The sequence below is a fragment of the Aethalodelphis obliquidens genome, unplaced genomic scaffold (assembly GCF_003676395.1).
Source record: "Aethalodelphis obliquidens isolate GAN/ISIS:26980383/991018 unplaced genomic scaffold, ASM367639v1 scaffold1, whole genome shotgun sequence".
In the NCBI taxonomy this organism is placed as follows: Eukaryota; Metazoa; Chordata; class Mammalia; order Artiodactyla; family Delphinidae; genus Aethalodelphis; species Aethalodelphis obliquidens.
The window spans coordinates 9,562,685-9,568,684 of record NW_020837945.1 but is presented as its reverse complement, the minus strand read 5'-3'; positions in this window follow the sequence as shown (position 1 = coordinate 9,568,684).

Sequence of the window (6,000 nt, the reverse complement as noted above, 5' to 3'; positions counted from 1 at the left end):
TTAAAAATTCTATAATGAACATCTTTCAACACACCACTTTATGTACCCAGGAGAACATGGATGCAGGATACATTCCTAAATTCCAAAAGGAATGTTCACTGTGGCCCGGCAGAGAGGATCCTCCATTGTATTCCCATCAAGCCAGTGTGTATACAAGCATCATCACGGGGCAATTTCAAATATGCTTTTGTTGTTGACTGTCTGATAAATGAGAAAAACTGGCATCTTGTTTTAATTTGAGATTCCTAATATTGAGAAATGTTGAATAGTTTTTGTTTACCAGGCATTTACCACTTCTTTTCCTCTGTGGATTGCTTGCTCTTTTATTATAAATTGATTTGTAAATATTTTACATAGCAATGACATTTACCTTTTGTCCTATATATTTGAAAATGCTTTTGCTAGCTCACCATTTGTCCTATAGTATGTTTTTCATGCAGAAGTTTTCAACTTTTAAGTAAATTCATCAGTCTTTCCCATTATTTACCTCTGATTATTGTATCATGTTTATAAATTCCTCTTCCTTCCTAAGAATGGATATAGATAGGGATAGAGATTTAAAATTCTTTAGTAATAAAATGGCTTTGTGGTTAAATCTTTAGTTCATCTGAAATTTGTTTGATATTTAGGAGTGGGATATTTTTAACCAAATGGGTAGTAAATTGAGCAAATGTAATTTATTGAATTATCTTATTCTGCTGATAAAACGTTGCCTTAATGTACTTAGGGTTTTGTGTATTTGTGCTCCCCATAAATTATGAGCTATTTCTGGAATATTCTGTTCAATTGACATGTCTGTTCTCATTCCAGTGCCAACTATATAGATATTGTAGGTAATGCTATAAAAAATTTCAATATTTAGTGGAGATAGTCTTACCCTCCAAATACTCTCTCCCAATCCCATTTTTAAAGAATTTTCAGGACTATTCTTAGATACTTATTTTTCCAGTTGAACGTTAGTATTAATATTCAAGTTCCTGGGGCCGGGGTGGCGAGGGGGGGAGGGGGAAGAAGCTTGATTTAATTTTTAAAGGATTGACATCTTTAGACTACTGAATAATACTGAGTCTCCTTAACCAGTGACAAGCTGTGTCCTCTATTCATGAGTCTTAATTTTTTTAATGTTCCTTAATGAGGCTTTTCTAGGGGTTTTTTTCCCATAAGCATTAAACAGGTCTTAAAAAGTTTATTCCTAGATAATTTATATTTTGCTGCAATTCCGAGTGTGATATTTTTCACTGTATTTTCTAATGGCTCGTATGGTTCCTAATAGTTTCCATGAAGAGGTCAGTGTGACTCAGCTTAATTTAAGTTTACATATCTCTGTTAAGAATGCATCAAGGTTGGGCTTTGGCCTTGATATTCAAGAAAAATCTTTTCAGCCATTTGAGGTCCAAATGGCTGTATGACTGCAGTATCATTTCTGGCATCTCTAATCTTGTCTATGATCCATAAACCTGGGAGTGTAGTCATGTGCATCCTATCTAACCAGTGTTACAATATCAATGATATCAACATGCCATGTGTGATGCTTAATTTTACGTGTCACCTTGACTGGGCTACGGGATGCCCAAATAGCTGGCAAACCATTATTTCTGGGTGCATCTGTGAGGGTGTTTCCAGAAGACATTAGCAGCTCAATCAGTAGCCTAAGTAAAGCACACTATGTCTCTCTTCCAGTGGGCATCATACAATCCACGGAGGGCTTGAATAGAACAAAAGGCAGAAGAAGGGTGAATTTGCCCTCTGCTTGAGCTGAGACATTTATCTTCTCTTTTCCTGGTTCTCAGGGCTTTAGTCTCTGGGACTTACACCATTGGTTCCCCTAGTTCTCAGGCCGTTGGGTTTGTAACCATACCTCTAGTCTTTCTGGGCCTCCAGCTTGCAGACAGCAGACGGTGGGACTTCCCACCCTCTATGATTGTAAGCCTCAGTCTCTCCCAATAAAAGTCTTTGTATATATCTATATATATCTTATTGGTTCTGTTTCTCAGAAGAACCCTGACTCATACACCATGCTGTTTGGATTTGGATTCAATATCTGACAATTTACTTAATATAGGTAGGAGAAGAAAAAATTTCCTTACAGGCTTTATATGTTAAAATTCCATCAGCCAGTTTAAGGATAAATGAATATTTATTTTTTCAAGAGCACCTGCTATAAAGATTAATTATGACATTAAAAATGCATATTTTATGTTAAAATAATTATTAAGAATGTACTAATAGGGCTTCCCTGGTGGCGCAGTGGTTAAGAATCTGCCTGCCAATACAGGGGCATGGGTTCGAGCCCTGGTCTGGGAAGATCTCACATGCCATGGAGCAACTAAGCCCCTGTGCCACAACTACTGAGACTGCACTCTAGAGCCCATGCTCCACAGCAAGAGGAGCTACAATGAGAAGCCCACATGCCGCAACAAAGAGTAGCCACTGCTCACCGCAACTAGAGAAAGCCCACACGTGGCCAAAAAGACCCAACGCAGCCAAAAATAAATAAATAAAATAAATACATTTTTTAAAAAAAGAATGTACTAATAGTTAAATTAATGTGGAGAGGGGAAGATATCATGATACAACTATTAAGAGAATGTGTTACATAACATTCTAAAATCAAGAAACATTTATAGAAATTTAAAGAAACATAGAATACAGAAATTAGATTATATTGCAATTATAATCCGTGTACAAGTTTGGTATGCTAGCCTTCATAGCATTAAGTAAAATATCTATTAGTGACTGTATTGAATTTTTAGTTATTTAGCACCATTTAGGCCATGAATCTTTCAAGAAAAGTCCATTTAAAAATTCTTAATATCTTATCAGAATGAAATGCATAATGTCGATTTTGCTGGCTCAGAATTTCATAAGGGAAAAGAATCACACACATAATATTCATGAATAATTATCTGTGACTCAAAATAAAGAGTTTAAGAATAGTTTTTAAAAAGAGAAAATATCACAGGAGAAAAGTCTTTCTCCTCTCTGAACCTTAATTGAAAGTAAACATCTGCTTTATTTGATAAATATGCCTTCAGGGACTTTGCACTATGTCAAACTTTTAAAATATGACTAAGACTTTTATATTTTTTAAAATTTTTATTTTGAAAAAACATTTCAGACCTAGAGAAAAGTTTCAAGAATAGTACAGTAAATACTGATACAACCTTTACCCAGCCCCTCATTCTCTCTCTCATCCTCTCCCTCTCCCTCTGTCTTCCCATCCCTTCCTCTTTCTCTCAGGGAGTGGACCATGCTGGGGAAAAGGTCCAGACTAGGGGTAAGGGATTCAAGGGTTCTTATTCTGGATCTGCCTGAAATAAGCAGCAAAACTTAGATGACTCTGTTTACCTCTACAGATCTCTATTTCTTCATCCTGATGATCAAGAGTTTGTACTGAAATCTCAAGTTTCATTTATCATCATTTGCTATGATCTGTAATGATTGTATAAGTACAGTTGTCCCTCTGTATCCATGGGGGTTCCAGAACCCCCAAGAATACCAAAATTCACATAGGAAATGGTGTAGTATTTGAGTATAACCTACGCACATCTCCTGTACACTTTAAGTCATTTCTAGATTCCTTATAATACTTAATACAATGTAAATGCTACATCAATACTTGTAGATACAGTGTAATTGGTAGGTAAATAGTTGCCAGCACACAGCAAATTCAAGTTTTGCTTTGGGGAACTTTCTGGAATGTTTTGGTAATATTTTTGACCTGTGGTTGGTCGAATCCATGGATGCAGGATCCATGGATATGGAAGGAAGCCCATACTGTGAGAGAATAAATGATAGAGTGCAAGACTTGGAACCCTTCAGGAAAGTATGAAGAAAGCAAGCTGAAAGGTGGAAAGTGGTAGATGCTTAGAATAATAAGAAACAATCTTTCTAGAATAGTGTTTTCCTAATCTTTGGGAAAGTTAAGAAAACAACTCCTTGCTTTCAAACACTAACTTGGGAGAAACAAAGTCCCATCTGTCTGCCAGTGACTAAATATCAACACAAAGTACAGTAAACCTCATTAATTTTCCCTAATTGGGTGGAAAGTTTTGAAAAAGTCTGAAGTAGAGAAACATTTTCACAAAATTCAGCTTAATTTCAAGTTCATATGGCAACAAGGATGACAGGGCCCCCAAGGAAAGGAAAGAGCATACTGTCTTCGAGAATTTTTAATAACAGATTTTTAAAGAAACATTAGGAATTAGAACATTCATTGTTTCACAGAAGCGTTCAATTTCAAAGAGGGTTTACAAGTGTTTAGAAACATTTGTTGGCCTTCAGCCTTATAAAAACTATATATTTCCCCTGTTTGTACTTTTAATTTGCTTGGCAAACCCTTCCTCTACTTCTAGCCCTAATGTATCAATGCATTTCACCAGCATTTTAAATTTATCCCTGATTCTGAGTTAGTGGATTTCTCATTGGCCAGGGTCATATAGCTCTTTTCTAAAAATCCTCAATACTTTTAAGCTCCCAGGAAACGCACCTGTCAATATGGCATGTGCGTTCTCTCATTTTCTTAAAAGCAGGAACTAGGTTTCATTTTTCACCCTTGATTCTAAAGCAGTTGGAGAGCTTGAAAGAGAAGGGGGCCGTCAACAGAGCGCAAATAAATCTAATCGTGGTGAAAAGGTGATGAAAGACTTGTGCTTACATTTCCTCAATTTGTTCTTAAAATAATCCTTGACACACTCTTTGATTAAGGACCAACTCTTGCTTTTCCAAGGCTGGGGTCACAGAGATCAGGAACAAAAGACACAGTAATTTTAAAACACATATTTGAGCAATTAGCTCCCACCTTTTCCTCTCCATATTTCCAAAGATTTAATAAGTAGCTAAATTGACCTCTTTGAATTCTGCTTCTGCTCCTTTCCCCAGCCCACTCTCTAACAGGTACACTGTTGAGTAGTAGACTGGTTAAGAGGAATGACTTGAGAAAAGTCTAACTGAAAATACCACCACCAGCCACTTAAGGCCTATGAGTGTTTCTAGCAGAACTAACAGATCAGGCATGGATTGAAAGGGAAAATAATATATATGAGTAATATTGGGAGGAGGAAGGACTAAAACTGGCGAGTGTGACAGAGGCTATCAATGTCACACCAGAGTCCCGAGACACTCACTGTCCATACCATGATCCATACCTGCAACTCACCTCCTCCACCATGGATTTCTCTCTCACGGTGTAAGGAAGACCAGAAGTGGTAGAGAATTAATGCCCCTGGATCAGCTCTCAGCCCATAACAAATGGGAATTAGAGGATAAATAGTCAACTGTCTCCCCTGTAGGGTGGGACAGCTCTGAAAGCACACTCTACTCTGTCTCTCAAAGACAAATCTTGCAAACAAGGCATTGACCACTCTTTGTTCTGGAGTACCTTGTCATGAATGTTTGTATAGCAAACAGCCTTGGAAGATAGAGATAATATCTTCTTCTGGAACAAAGGGTTAGAATGCTTGCTGCTCATTATGTAAGATTTGGGTTCCTTAAGTACAAGGTTTCAACCCACTGATTGCATAAACAAAATCTAGGCCCATCTGCACTATACCAATGGTATAAGGGGACAAGGAGAACCAACACAGTGATGCTCACACTGCTTGCTGCGCCATATGTAATGAAGTCATTTGTCTCTGATATAGGGGTCTCATACCTTCTGCCAGCATCCATGAAACTGTGTTAGGCCAACATGCTAGCTTGAAACTATGGTGGAGCTCTCAGACCCCATTGATCTCACACCATAGAACACGACCAACTGCAGGACTGATTTTGAATTTGGTCTAAATTTGAATTTGGTCTAAATTAGAATAATCATTTTCTGAGAAAATGTATTTTAAAAAATTTATTTTGCTATATTGTTCAGACAGGATCCTAATGAAAGTTGAATATTTTGAGAAATAGATCTCCAGGGTTTCTCTGGTCACCAAACTTGAAGGTTGAGCCACCCAAAGCCCTCAGCTGCTGGCAGATATACTAGAGGCTACAGAGTTAGTACACTCA